At 42.8% G+C, this 16,385-nt stretch overlaps 1 non-coding gene across 1 annotated transcript; it reads right to left on the reverse strand.

Moving 5' to 3' along the window:
• Nucleotides 1-345: 345 nt before the first annotated feature.
• On the reverse strand, nucleotides 346-419 carry trnat-agu. Its single transcript has one exon. It is a non-coding gene; the product is annotated as a tRNA-Thr (tRNA).
• Between the last annotated feature and the right edge of the window lie 15,966 nt (nucleotides 420-16,385).

The following is a 16,385-nucleotide window of genomic DNA, read 5'->3' on the forward strand; positions in this document are numbered from 1 at the left end:
CTTCAACTCAACTCTATTCACAAGGTACACAAAAAAGCTGGAGAAACTCAGCGGGTGCAGCAGCATCTATGGAGCGAAGGAAATAGGCAACGTTTTGGGCCGAAACCCTTCTTCAGAAACCCTTCTTCTATTCACAAGCACTGTCTCTTTATTTCCTTTACGCCCAAATTTTGATCAGGCTTGAGTTTATTGCATTAGCAAACATGGAACATTTGAGAGCTGCCCTGCAATGAGTTTCAAATAGCCTTTTATAATCATTTCCTTGCTGGTTCCTGAACAAACAGAAATGTTATCCTCAGTTATTTTGTTGTGCAAAGTCAAAAATTAATTAGACATTTTGCATCAAGGCCCTGCTGGGAGTTGAACCCAGGATCTCCTGTTTACTAGACAGGCACTTTACCCAACTAAACCACAGAGCCATCTGATAATAAGTACCTGATTACATGAATTTCAATGCAAAATAAATTCTAATTGCAAACATCAAACGTAGAAAAGAAGGCTGAACTATAATCCAGCCAGTAAAATATATTTTATGTTCTATTATTCTGGTATTTTACTTTGGAGTCACGTGAGTGACTACGTGAAGACCCCATCAGCTCGCATGCGCGACATAGCGTCTCATGCAGTGCAACAGCAATGGGCGGGGGAACGAGCTCTCCCGCAACAGAGTTTAAAACGGGACCTACAGGTAAGTTAAGCTTATTCTGAGGTCGTTATTCCCAAACCTTGTTGTGTTCTGTGCTTCTAGAGAACATGGACAAGGGCAGAAAAATGAAGAAGGTCACACCCCATACGACTGTGATGGCCCAGGAGGGTTCCAGCAGTGGGGGGCGACCGGCGGCACCTGGACCGCACTCGCTGCGGTCCACAGTCACCGACGCAATTTCTGCACAGCCAAGCCGAACGCCGCAAGCGGCTCAGCTCGAACCACCGCAGCGGGTTGGAGGCAAGGCAAAGCAGAAGTCGGTCCGGCCGATAGACTCGGACGAGTCCGGTCAGGAAGCCGCGCTGCCCGAGAGCAGCAAAGGTGACCGTTTATCCCGCATGGAGCGGTTGATGGAGCAGATGCTCCAGTGGGACTTGCTCCGGGATATGGAGCAAGCCCGCCATGGTAGTGCTCGCACACCCACACAGTAGCCGTCCGTATCCGGCGCTGTCCATCGCAACTCCCTCGACAGAGGGTAGCGTTGGGGGCCAGGGCTGGGCTGGCCTGGAAGAGGGGCTCGTGGCTGAAGACAACAGCAGTGTGCTGGGGGTGCAGGACCAGGAAGAGCTGCTGGGAGTGGTGAACCGGTTTGCGGTTACACCACGAGCGAAACTGGCGGCCAGTATAGACTACCTGTCCGTCCACCCGCTACAAGAACAGGTAGTCAATGAGGCTATGGACAGATACACGCCTCCGGAGAATTGCATCTCACTCAATGTACCGGCCGTTAACAGCCAAATCTGGGGGTACATTGGGTTGGGCATAAGAACCCAGGAGGTGAAGCTCCAGAAAATCTTAAAGCTCCTGACGTCAGCTATCACGTCCTATGCTCGTTCTGTGGATGAGGTCGAAATGACCGAAAACCAGCAGGACACACTGGCTCTACTGTGCAACACACAGTATGAGATAAACAGCCTGCAGAAGGACGCCATAAGACCTGCCCTCAATCCCAAATTTACAGGGTTGTGCAAATCTGCAACTGCACAACCACAAATCTTGCTGTTTGGGAAGAACTTGTCGAAACAAGTCAAAGATCTGGACGAGGAGTCGAGTGCGCTTGGACTCATGAGGGCAGGTCCAGGAACGAGTAAAGCCACACAACCCAGGTGGCAGCACCTCTATGCATCCACCAGCAGGTGTCAACACCAGGGTGCTGGTGAAAGCATGGGGGCCGCACATCATCCCCAGAGGTCTTTTTTAGGTCAGGGTCCAGAGCGGACCCCATGGAAGATGCGCCAACCCCACACTCTGGCACCTCGGCCAACGAAGAAACAGAAGCCGAGGAAATGAACACACTACTGGTAACCATGGAGGTAGGTGGGTCTGGTTCCTTCCAGAACATAAAAGGTGTAAGGCCTGTACTAACAGGGGGAAGGTTACACTTGTTTTTGGAAGCATGGAGGACTATCACCCTTGATAAATATATACTACAAAGTATTCAGGGATAGAAAATTGAATTCATCCAAAAAAGTATGCCACCAGTACAACATGTACCTCACAGGGAGTTTACACTCTCACAAAGGGAAAAATACGAGGGACATGCAGAACTGGTGAGGTTACATACAAAAGGAGTCATAGAGAAAACGGACCATGACTCTTTGGAATTTGTATCGAATATTTTCACAAAAACCAAGAAAGATGGTGGGTGTCGCATCATCATTGACTTAACGACACTGAATACTTTTGTCAGGTATATACATTTCAAAATGGAAACATTTGTTACTGCCAAACAATTAATTTTCAGAGGATACTTCATGGCATGCATCGATTTGAAAGATGCATACTATTCAGTACCCATTCACAAGGATCATCGTAGATACCTAAAGTTTAACTGGATGGGGCAACTATGGCAGTACAAAGCGTTGCCTAATGAATTAACATCAGCCCCAAGACTGTTTACCAAGATATTAAAACCAGCCTTGGCAATACTAAGAAAACAAAAACATATTGTCATGGCATATCTTGATATTTTGATAGTGGGGAAAACCCTGGAATTAGCTAAATCAGCGATATTAACTACCAAACATTTGTTTGAAACACTGGGATTTGTTATACATCCAGATAAATCTAAGTTGACGCCATCCACAACTATGGACTATCTGGGACTCACAATTAACTCTATCCACATGTCTGTAACATTGCCAAAAGACAAAACAGCAGAATTGGTGCAAGCCTGCAACAAATTGATAGTTACTAATCAACCATCTATTCGACAGGTGGCAAGAGTGATTGGGAAATTAGTAGCAGCATTTCCAGCTACTCAATTTGGACCTTTGCATTACCAAAACTTACAAAAAGCAAAGGTGCAAGCGTTAAAACAACCTGCAGGTCATTTTGATCGACCCATGCAATTACCAGCTAAAGCAATTTCAGAATTACAATGGTGGAAAGAAAACATTTGGCATAGTTCCAGCCCCATCGTTATCAGTAACCCAGCATTCACGATACAAACGGATGCCAGTGCTCAGGGCTGGGGAGCAACTAACATTATATCTAGTACTGGTGGCAGATGGAACATACAAGAATCATCTCTACCACAGACACTGGGTATAAATGATCTAGAAATGTTGTGTGCATTTTATGGGCTAAAAGCTTACTGTTCAGCTATGCACCATTTGTCTGTCTGCCTACAAATTGACATCACCAAAGTGGTGGCTTATATTAACCACATGGGTGTAATAAAATCGATATCGTGTGACGATCTGGTCAACACAATCTGGAAATGGTGTGTCGACAGACAAATTTGGCTATCAGCGACTTACCTACCAGGTAAGCTCAATACAGTGGCAGACACCAGGTCAAGAAAATTTAATGATAACACCGAATGGATGTTGAACCATAAAGTATTTGCTGATATTACAAAGCAGTATGGAACACCTGATATCGATCTCTTTACATCCCGACTGAATCACCAGTTACCAACATATGTCGCTTGGGAACCAGACCCTGAGGCAGCAGCAATGGACGCTTTTTCGCTGAATTGGGTAAATTTGTTTTTCTATGCCTTTCCCCCCTTCTGCCTCATCAGTCGGGTCCTACGCAAAATACAAATGGACTCAGCTTCAGATATTTTGGTAGTACCCGACTGGCCTACACAACCATGGTTCCCTGTGGCCCTCGACATGGTCACTGAACCACTCATGACCATTTCCAAAAGACCAGATCTGTTGGCCCATCCTGTTATGGGCGAAAGTCATCCATGCCATGACAGGATAAATCTGTTGGCTTGCAGAATTTAAAAAGGCCTCTGTTGGATCTGGGATTTTCGGACAGGACCATGAACATGATCACGGCAGCCTACTGGCAATCAACCAAGAAGCAGTACCTCTCCAGCATCAGGAAGCGGGAAGCATACTGCTCGAGGACTGGGGTAGCATACAGAACAGCTACTATTACGAACGTCCTGGAGTTCCTATCCAGCCTTCACTTCGATGAAGGACTGAGTTATAGCACAATTAACAGTGCTAGAAGTGCTTTGTCAGCCTATCTATGGCAGGCACCAGGACAGCAGTCCATAGGATCTCACCCACTGGTGGCCAAACTAATGTGGGGTATTTATAACACCAATCCCCCTAGACCCAGGTACACCCAGATCTGGGACATCAGTGTCGTCCTGACGTTACTAAGGGGTTGGTCACCAGCCAGATCCCTGTCTCTGGAGCAGCTCACTCTAAAAACTGCCATGCTGATGACCTTGGTCTCAGCCCAAAGGGTCCAGTCCCTAGACAAACTAAGACCCGACAATATGGTAACATCAACAGACCAGATAACATTCAGAATCTGGGAGCTGGTTAAGCAGAGCAGGCCGGGAACTTCGGGACTGATGTTAGAATTCCGGGCGTATCCACCTGACCCCCGTTTATGTGTCATGTCACATCTATTGCTTTACATTAGCACAACTAAAGCCTTAAGAGGGAGCGAAATGACATTATGGGTTAGCTACAAACAGCCACATGGTCGGGTGTCAGTACAAACCATCTGAAGATGGCTCAGACAGGTTCTGGGAGCTGCTGGGGTGGATACTGACATTTTTAAATCTCACTCCACCAGGGCAGCAGCAACATTGGCGGCCAGAAATATGGAGGTACCAATGGACCATATTCTGGCAACAGTAGGATGGTCTACGGAAAGGACTTTCCAAATATTTTATAACAAGCCGATTGCCAAACCTGCAATGTTTGCAGAAAGAATTTTAAGTTCTGCAAATATATAATTTAGCCCGAGGGAGCATTATTTTCTGCTTAAAAAATAAATATTGTTATTGTTTTTATAAAACAGATTCATGTTTAATTATGATAACATACTTTCTCCCTTGGATGACTTCGGCAGTGAGTGAAGCATGGACTGTTCCACGGTTTGAAAACACAGAGCTTTAAAATCTTCACGTAGTCACTCACGTGACTCCGAAGTAAAATAGTAAGATTAAACGAGAACTTGCCAGTTTGAAGTTTGATCTTTGTTTTATGAGGAGTTACGATGAGGGATTACGTACTCTCCGTTCCCGCCCTCTATTCTAAAGGTCAACTGGTATCTTAGTTCTTCTTATCTTTACTATGTTTATTTCAATTACTATTTCTGTGATTCCACACCACTGCTTTGAAGAATGTCGCGCATGCGTGCTGGCGGGGTCTTCATATAATCCCTCATCATAACTCCTCATAAAATAAAGATCAAACTTCAAACTGGTAAGTTCTCGTTTAATCTTACTATTATTGATAGCATTAGAAATTGGGGCAATGTCATTCCATTTCATCCCCAAGAGCTCCCATCTATTTACTTCATTATTTTTTGCATGAATATTTGGAGAGTAGCATATACTATATATTCATATTTTTTCTAATCAATGCAAAAGGGTAAATTTATATAATTAACTATCGGATGCTCAACTATGGAGACAAAATAGACTGCAGATGCTGGAATCTTCAGCAAAACACCAACTGCTGCAGCCACTCAGCCAGTCAGGCAGCATCTGTGGTGGACAGACTATGTTTCTGTTCAGTTAGGGGTGCCAACTTTCTCACTCCCAAATAAGGGACAAAAGGTCAAAATAAGGGACAAATATGTTGATCAACTCGGCTGAGGCTGGATGAATGATGAGTTGGCCCGGGTGCTGGACAGCATACAAAACCCAGCCGGCGGGCCAGCTGAGGAGTTTTGGCCCGCGCGACGTTGCGCGCAAAGTCCGGCACCCCACCCAACTCATGAACCGATGATCGGCCATGAGAAGGAGAGGTGGTGATGTCGGCGGTAAGAGAAGGTCCGAAGGTCGGACAGCTGGCCGGGCTGCTGACCGACAGGGCCATGGGCGAGATGCTGCTGCTGCTGCACTCCATGGGCTGCACTATGTCAGGACTGGTGACGCAGGGCCGGATTCGACGCTCTGACCCGACAGTCCCCACAACCTGAGTAGTAGCTGTTAAATACGGGACAAGGGCGGTCCCGCATGGGACTAACCAATTTAGCCCAATATACGGGATGTCCCGGCTAATACGAGACAGTTGGCAACCCTATGTTTGGGGGGATTGTAATAGTGGGGAGAAAGCTGGAAAAGAGAGGTGGGGAGAGGACAATGATAGGAGGATACCCAAAACATCACCTGTCTATTCCCTCCACAGTTGCTGGCTAATACCTGCAGTACTTCATGTATGCTGATGCTCAACTATCTTTCAGCTCAGTTTCTATATTTTACAGCTTAACCAAATGGTATTCTCTAACTACCATCTCTCTGCTCTATTGCTGAAAAGGCTTTCTTTCTGCTTTTGACGATTGATTCAAAGATACAGCATGGAACAGGCCCTTTGGCTCACTAAGCCCATGATGACTTGTTCACACTAGTTCTATGTTATCACACTTTCACATCCATTCCATACACGTGAGGGGCGATTTACAGTCCAATTAACCAACAAACCCGTATGTCTTTTGAATTGGGGAGGAAACCAGAGCACCAAGCAGAAACCCACGAGGTCACAGGGAGAAGGTGCAAACAGACAGCACCCGATGTCAGGATCAAACTTGGATCTCTGGTGCTGTGAGGCAGCAGCTCTACCAGCTGCACCACCCTGTGCTGCTATTCAAGTTGCTTGCATGCGTTAATTTTTTACTTTCGTCAACCAATTTATCAAATTTGTGCAAACCTTCATTTCGATTCCATTCAGCTTCCTCAATCTTCTCTGCAATGATTTTGTGGAACTCGTTCCTTCTTATTTCACCAGTAATGATTCCTCCAATCAATTTTTTCACTATTTTTTAAATTGCCTTTTTCACAAAAGCACATATCGTTACCAACCCATGGTACATCTATCACCGATGGTTTTCATCTGTCTAACATTCCATAATGTGGAATACATTGCAGGTCACATTGAAATGACATAGCAGGGAAATAGCAAGGATGTATTCAACATGTTTATTCTACATTCATATTCCGTTTATTAAAGTCTAATATAGCTGTCCCGCTATTTTTGCACAGTCATCCCTGCATGAGGCAAGTTGTTTGTTTTCAAATTTTGGTTTGACAATCTGCAATCCCTTGACCTTTTTCTTCACATTAAAGATTTTTCATTGATTAGTTCGATATTGAACTTTCAAGCAATTGAACTTTCGTGGCAAATCATTACTTTTTTCCCCAAACTTTCTTGAACATTCTGGCTTGGAACTGATATTGGACATCTCCAACTGAAAATAAAAAGGTGGTGTTGTGTATAGGATAGAACTACAGATGCTGGTTTAAATCAAAGATAGACACAAAATGCTGGAGCAACTCAGCGGGACAGGTAGCATCTCTGGAGAGAAGGAATGGGTGACGTTTCGGGTCGAGACCCTTCCTGTATAGTTGGCGGAGCCTTAACCCAGAGAATACATGTTTTTAAGTTCAGGATGGGAATCAGACTCATGACTGTCCAGTGAGATTTTCATTAGCATGAGAAATAACGGACCAGAGGGTGCTACGGTGGTGCACTGGTAGAGTTGCTGGCTTACAGTGGCAGAGACTCGGGTTCAATCCTGACTACAGGTGCTGTCTGTACAGAGTTGGTATGTTCTTCCCGTTGCCTCTGGGTTTTCTCCATGTGCTCCAGTTTACTCCCACACTCCAAAGACGTAGGCTAATTGCCTTGGTGAAAATTGTAAAATGTCCGTAGTGTTAGTGTATGGGGATCGCTGGTTGGCATGGACTTGGTGAGCCAAAGGGCCTATTTTTGTGCTGCATCTCTCATCTAAACTGAACCAGAAAATTCTCTCAAATGATGTCAACCATTGTGCAATACCAAGCGTTTATCTCCACATTCCTGGTGGAATACAATATGCCTATTTTAAGTCATAAAGCAATGAATTTTCAATACTACAAAGCACCCTGAATCATTTCAAAGTGAGTGGGGAAAGATTAAATAGGAGCCCGAGTGGTAACGTTTTTACACAAAGGGTAGTGGGTGTATGGAATGAACTGCCAGAGGAGGTATTTTCCATGCTGTATGTGTCTACGACTCTGCGACTCTATTTAAAGGGCCAAACCTCCACAAGTATTATCTGAGGAGTTGTTTCATCGCACTGCAGCCTCACTGCTAACTTTACCTACATCCCAAACATAAGAATGAGTCCAGTTTGCATCTTTAACTATTTTTCTACTCTCAGTATTGACTTCTAATAAGGATTTACTTTAGTTTTGTTATTTAGTTTAGAAATATAGCGTGGAAACAGGCCATTCGGCCCACTGTCAATACTGACCCAGTGATCACCCCATACACTAGCACTATCCTACACACTAGGGACAATTTACCATTTCTTTCACTGAAGCCAATTAACCTAGAAACCTGTACATCTTTTGAGTTTGGGAGGAAACAGGAGCACCCGGAGAAAATACGTGCAGTCATGACGAGAATGTACAAATTCTGTACAGGCAGCACCCGTAGTCAAGATGGAGTCCGGGTTAATGATGCTGTAAGGCAACAAATCTAATGCTACACCACCGTGCTGCCCTCAATTTGTTGAATGCTATTCCTAGCTAGATAGCAGAGAGATTGATCCCAGGCATCGTAGTCAAACTTTTTCTTTCCACAGTTTGCCAAGACCCTTGCTCAGGGTGATTTGAGAATCAATATCTATGCAAGCTCAATTTTACCAAAAATGATTGTTGACCATTTTAACACCCATTTAATCAGACTCAGCTGGGCTATGTCTTGCACTAAACGTTATTCCCTTTATCCTGTAACTGGGCAGCTTGATTGTATTCATGTAGTCTTTCTGCTGACTAGATAGCACGCAACAAAAATGCTTTTCACGGTACCTTGGTACTTGTGACAATAGAATAAACTAAACTAAACTGAATGGCCTCAGTAAAAAATATAAGTTGTCACTGGTGTGTAGGATAGTGCTAGTTTATGAGGGTGATCACTGCTCCATGTGGACTCGGTGGACTGAAGAGCCCGTTTCCACTCTGTATTTCGAAAATCACCTGTCCATTCTCACCACAGATGCTTCCTGACCTGTTGAGTTCCTCCAGCACTTCGTGATTTACTAAGCTTCTAGCATCTGCAGCTCCTTATGTCTCTACTTTCTACCACAATTGGCGATGAGTCCACATTCCAAAAGATGAATATAAAAGAAGTCAATTAATATTCCACACAATCTAGAGTTGCTCTGTACTGAGAGTTCTTTTAACTTATAAAAACAAATATTCAATTTATTTCAAGCTCTACTGTAGTCATACATTTTCTAATACTTTACATACAAAAAATCAATAGAAATTTCAACTCACACTTAATAATGAAATATAAGTGCTGGAAAGAAATTTAGTTTCAAGAGACAGCACAGATACCTTATACTCTCCATCTTTCAGTATGTATTTGCCTATCTTGAAGAAATTGCTCTGTTTTTTTGTGGAAATTGTTTGTGATAATTGGTTCTGTCATAAATATACTTTGTCCTGCATTACATTGTCTCTTCATTGCCAATGCAATCAATAGACAACAAGATCTGTGCTCTAATGATGGTGACATGGCGAGGGTGTATATCATGTTACAGAAACTGACAACTAGTTTTATCAGTAACTCACATCCAATGAATCCCACATGAGCATAGTCCTTTTTTTTGACAAATCACATATATTAGTGTAGGCACTACCTGGGGGAAAAAAATCTCATCTGAGCTAACAACCAGGCACATAAAGAACAGGTCATAATGTTTTAATAATTTAGTGGCTTGATATTCAGGAAGATGAATGTTGATTGGCTTAATTTCAGTTCCTGAATCAAATCCACTTTATTGGAAGGAAAACAACTCAAAATGCTTTACTATCCCCATATGAAGTGCCTCATCTTTGAAACTCGCACCCTCAGCGATACCTGGACACTAGCGCTATCCTAACACTGGGGACAATTTACCAAAGCCAATTAACCTATAAACCTGTACGTCTATGTAGTGTGGAAGAAGACCGGACGAGTCATGGAAAACCCACAAGGTCACGGGGAAAACATACAAACTCCGTACAGACAGCACCTGCAGTCAGGATCGAACATGGGTCTCTGGCGCTGTAAAGCAGCAATTCTACCGCTGCGCCACTGTGCTCCTTCTACTACTACTAAGATCTCGTAAAATCATACAGTTAACTCCTCATCGTAATTGCTCTTCTTTCTTACTAAAATGAATCATCGCAGTTCTATGTGCATTAGATGTTATCAGCCCTTGGCCAGCTCATTTCACTGAATTGTTTTTGTCTTACTAAAATCAGTTTGTCCGCATCTTTTCCCAGCTCTGTCATGTGTTGTACTTATGCCAACTGGCACAGTAATATTATTTTCACATTTGATTAAAATTTGGCATTATCTGCAACATCATGGTGTAATTTATTTGATATTCACCTTGGTGTGCCTTACAGATAAAGATCGCTTCAAGTTGTGACTGAGGATATTTTGCATTCAACATTATGGAGCTTGATAAATGTTGGCATGAATTAGTTTGTACAATCACTTGTAGATCAGCAAAGATAACAATTATTGGAGTCATAATGCAGTTGAACATTTTGGAATTATCTTATAACCATATAACCATATCTCATCGTAATTGCTCTTCTTTCTTACTAAAATGAATCATCGCAGTTCTATGTGCATTAGCTGTTATCAGCTCTTGTCCTCTACAGTTGATAATTAATGCTTTACTCATCAAATATTATCTCATATTATGCTTTAACCCAATGTAAGGGAACAGCATTATCACCACACACACATTTGGGGAAAAAAATTATCTTTTCATGTTAATAAACTCATCATCTGCCCTGTGCATGGATGTAATTGGCCTTTCACCCAACCTGCTACCATCAATAAATGATCCAAAGTGCTGGAATAACTCAGCGGGTCAGGCAGCATCACTGGAGAACATGGATAGGTGAAGTTTCGGGTTGGGATACTTCTTCAGACATTGTAGGGGGTTGGGGGGAGGAAAGAAAGCTGGAGCAGCAGGACAAAACATGGCAGGCGATCGGTGAAGACCGGGAGGAGGGGAGGGGGGTGGGTTTGATAGGTCGATGACTGGACAAAGGTCGGAGATGATAAAACAGAAGGTGTGAAAGAAACGGATTGAGGAGTTGCGAATTGTGAAGCTAGAGGAAGGAATGTAGGTGGCAGAGGGAGGTGAAAATTAAATACAAGTCCAGATGGGGCACAGGGGAAGAGAGGGATTAAGGGTTGTTTGGGGAGAAAGGGGAGAGGGAAGGTGATGGGTTTGTTAGAGATTACCTACAATTGTAGAATTCAACGGTCATATCTTGGGTTGTAAGCTATTACGTGGAATAAGAGTTATACTGTTACAATTAGTTTCTTTAACCTTGTCATTAGTAAAAGAACTATATTCTGTCTCAGTGAGAAGACGTAATATTGTCCTCTTCAATTTTAAATCTTCCATTGCTGGGCCGTTCTTATGGAAGCTGAATGACCTTTATTTGCCGATGCATTTCCCCTTTCTCCCTCCATGACGTCTCTCTGTTATTTGGACGACTGGTAAATGATCTGCTGAGACAATGCTCTAAGGAGATTGTAACCAGTTGCAAGTATCCAAAGATCCAATCCCTTGGATATTCCACCACTTATTGACTTTGGCTGGACAGATTGTTCCAAGTTTGCAAACACCCTGCACATGCACAGCCAGTACATCCTAACCAGTGGTTGGAAGGTCAGTGGGATGCATTGCAGGCTGTTGCTTTCTTTTCCATGTGGGAACTTGCGTTTGCGACAATATCTGAACTGTGGAGTCAAACACTACATTGGTCATGGTTGGCTAATACTTTTCTTTAAATAAACTGCTGTGTTGTTGCATTTCTGATTTGTTAACTGTTCAAACAGTGGACTCCTGTAATAACTTCGGGCGACTGTATTAGAACAAGAACATAGACCTGCAAAGCACAGGAACAGGCCCTTTGGCCGATTGTAGATGCTAATGCCATTCTAACTAACCCTATTTGCCTTCACATGGTCCATTTCCCTCTATTCTATGTCTGTTCATGTCTAAATGCCTGTTAAACATTGCTATCTTACCTTTATCACCATCTCCCCAGGCAGTTCTTTCCAGATTACCAGCATTGCCTGCTATGTAAAATAAACTAGCCTCACAAACATTCTTTAAACTACTCCCCACCACCCACCTCAAAAGATTTAATAGGAATCTGAGGGGTAACTTTGTATGGAACAAGCTGCCAGAGGAGATAGTTGAGGCAGGGACTACCCTAACATTAACAGATACATTGATAGGAAAGGTTTGGAGGGATATGGGCCAAATGCTGGCAGATGGGACTAATGTAGCTAGGACATGTTTGACGGTTTGGGGAAAGTGGGCCGAAGGGCCTGTTACCACTGTATCGCTCTATAACTCCGTGACTCAAATAACTCTACCAATTTTCCTGTACTTTCAAAACTTAGTAATTGGACCAATTACATTTTTATCAAGATCATTTATAAAAATATATCATAAACAATAGAGGTCCCAACACTGATCATTGTGCACACTCGTTCCAGACCTCCAGTCTGAAAACACCCATCTTCAATGGCCAAGCCATTTTATATTCAACTGCCAACTCACTGTCGATCTCATGTGACTTAATCTTCTGGACCAGCCTACCCATGAGGGACTTGTCAAATGCCTTATTAAAGTCCACTTACACAATATCCACTGACCATGATGTCTGGATGAGTATGATGAAGGGTCTCGACTCGAAACGTCATCTATTCCTTTTCTCCAAAGATGCTGCGTGACACGTTGAGTTAATCCAGCATTTTGTGTCTTTCCGCTGCCCTAACTCAATCATCTTCGTTACTTCCTGAAAAAAATCAACCAAAATGTAAGATAAGACTTCCCTTACCAAAAGCCATACTGAATATTCTGTTTAGGATTATGCTTATCTGAATGCAAATAAATCCTCACCTTAAAAAAAATGATTCCACTAATATCCCTACCACTGAAATAATGTTCACCACTATAATATTTTGGTTATCTTTGTTGCCCTAAAGGAATAACATAGCTATTCTCCATTCTTCTATGACCTCGCCCATGGCTAAAGATGCTACCAAGATCTCCATCAAGGCTCCAACAATCTCCACTCTTGCCTCCCTCAGTATCCTGGGATAGATTATATCAGGCCCTGAGGCATGAGAATGATCCCAGGGATGATTGGGTTAACATATGATGAGCGTTTGATGACACTGGGCTGGAGTTTATGATAAATGGGAGACCACAAAGAAACTTACCGAATTGTGAAAAGTCAGGATAGAGTGGATGTGGGGAGGATGTTTCCACTTGATGGAGAGTCTGGAACCAGAGGGCACAGCCTCAGAATAAAAGGATGTACCTTTTGGCATCATATAACCATATAACAATTACAGCACGGAAACAGGCCATCTCGACCCTTCTAGTCCGTGCCGAACACGTATTCTCCCCTAGTCCCATATACCTGCATTCAGACCATAACCCTCCATTCCTTTCCCGTCCATATAACTATCCAATTTATTTTTAAATGATAAAAACGAACCTGCCGCCACCCCCTTCACTGGAAGCTCATTCCACACAGCCACCACTCTCTGAGTAAAGAAGTTCCCCCTCATGTTACCCCTAAACTTCTGTCCCTTAATTCTCAAGTCATGTCCCCTTGTTTGAATCTTCCCTACTCTCAGTGGGAAAAGCTTATCCACGTCAACTCTGTCTATCCCTCTCATCATTTTAAAGACTTCTATCAAGTCCCCCCTTAACCTTCTGCGCTCCAAAGAATAAAGCCCTAACTTGTTCAACCTTTCTCTGTAACTTAGTTGCTGAAACCCAGGCAACATTCTAGTAAATCTCCTCTGTACTCTCTCTATTTTGTTGACATCCTTCCTATAATTAGGCGACCAGAATTGTACCCCATACTCCAGAATTGGCCTCACCAATGCCTTGTACAATTTTAACATTACATCCCAACTTCTATACTCAATGCTCTGATTTATAAAGGCCAGCACACCAAAAGCTTTCTTTACCACCCTATCTACATGAGATTCCACTTTCAGGGAACTGTGCACAGTTATTCCCAGATCCCTCTGTTCACCTGCATTCTTCAATTCCCTACCATTTACCATGTACGTCCTATTTCGATTTGTCCTGCCAAGATGTAGCACCTCACACTTATCAGCATTAAACTCCATCTGCCATCTTTCAGCCCACTCTTCCAACTGGCATAAATCTCTCTGTAGACTTTGAAAATCTACTTCATTATCCACAACCCCACCTATCTTAGTATCATCTGCATACTTACTAATCCAATTTACCACACCATCATCCACATCATTGATGTACATGACAAACAACAGTGGACCCAACACAGATCCCTGTGGCACCCCACTAGTCACTGGCCTCCAAGCTGACAAACAACCATCCACCATTACTCTCTGGCATCTCCCATTCAGCCACTGTTGAATCCATCTTGCTACTCCACCATTAATACCCATCCATTGAACCTTCTTAACCAACCTACCGTGAGGAACCTTGTCAAAGGCCTTACTGAAGTCCATATATACAACATCCACTGCTTTACCCTCATCAATTTCCCGAGTAACCTCTTCAAAAAATTCAAGAAGATTAGTCAAACATGACCTTCCAGGCACAAATCCATGTTAACTGTTTTGAAAGGAGATGAGGAGGAATTTCTTTAGTCAGAGGGTGGTGAATCTGTGGAATGCATTGCCACAGACGGCTGTGGAGGCCACAAGTCAGTGGGTATTTTTAAGGCGGAGATTGAAAGATATTTGATTGATAAGGGTGTCAATCGTTATGTGGAGAAGGCAAGAGAATGGGTAGAGTGGGAAAGATAGGTCGGCCATGATGGAATGGCAGAGAAGACTTAATGGGCCAAATGGCCTAATTCTGCTCCTATAACATGAACTTATGACATCCACATTAATGGGGTTTTTTCCCAGATCCAACACTTGTTTCAGCTTAATTTTGGCTTGCCCAAAAATACTCTTTCCTAATCCCACCATCATCCATTATTACTTGACTTAATTTCATAGCCCCTTACAGAAATTAATTCCATCCCTAATGCAATGAACATAGCATCCCAGAGAAATAGAAAGCAACAGAAAACACACATATTTTTATTTGGCTGTTCAAACTGGAATTCTGCGCCAAAACAAATTATTTGCAGATTTTCTGGGTGGTTTCTCGCAAATGTAGATTTTTTCAAAATGTTTTCCATGGAGGTTATTTCACACTTAAAATATAAACTTTGTGAGTGATTTCAAAGAAGACTGATTTGGAGGTAAAGGTATTCAGATGGCACAATAGGAATAATTTTAAGGAGAAAGGTCCTTGAAGCTACCATAGACAGACACAAAGTGCAGGAATAACTCAGCATTTCTGGAGGACATGGAAAGGTATGTTTCAGGCCAAGACCCTTCTTCAGACCAATGGAAAATTTAGACTTTCTGAAGATGGGTCTAAGGAGGGAGACTCTGAGTAAGGTGGCCAAAAATCACAGCCGTAAGTGGCAGCGTTTTTTTCTAAAATCAATATACAGAACAACAGGAAGTGGTCAAGATCAGACTTTTAGTAATATAGATATATATAATTAACAACAGAGGTCCCAACACTGATCATTGTGGAGTCACTAGTTCCAGACGTCCAATCTGAAAACACCCATCACCATTACCATGTGTCTTCTATGTCCAAATCATTTTTGTATCCAACTACCAACTCACCGTCAATCCCATGTGACTTAAATTTCTGGACCAGCCTACCCATGAGGGATTTACTAATGTCCACTTACACAATATCCACAGACCATGATGTCTGGATGAGTCTGATAATGGGTCTCGACTCAAAACGTCACCTATTCATTTTCTCCAGAGATGCTGCCTGATCCACTGAGTTACTCCAGCACTTTGTATCTATCTACAGATATCATTAATGTGGGTAGGAGCATGAATTGCTGCGTTTGTTGCAATCAAGGCTTGTGGGTTAATCACATCAATCTCTTTTGGTTCCCCCTCAGCACTGAAAGTCAATTGCAGAATGGGTATCCTTTCCATTTAAATTTTAATCAACATGTTCTTAACTGCTTCTGAAGTCAGCTTGTTCTGCATCGATTATAATCAGTAGGCAAAATGTGCCTTATCTCTGACCTTAGTTGAAGTGTGCTACATTTGAGACAGTAACGTAATGTTTGAGAAGGGGA

This window comes from Amblyraja radiata, chromosome 36 (genome assembly GCF_010909765.2).
Source record: "Amblyraja radiata isolate CabotCenter1 chromosome 36, sAmbRad1.1.pri, whole genome shotgun sequence".
NCBI lineage: Eukaryota > Metazoa > Chordata > Chondrichthyes > Rajiformes > Rajidae > Amblyraja > Amblyraja radiata.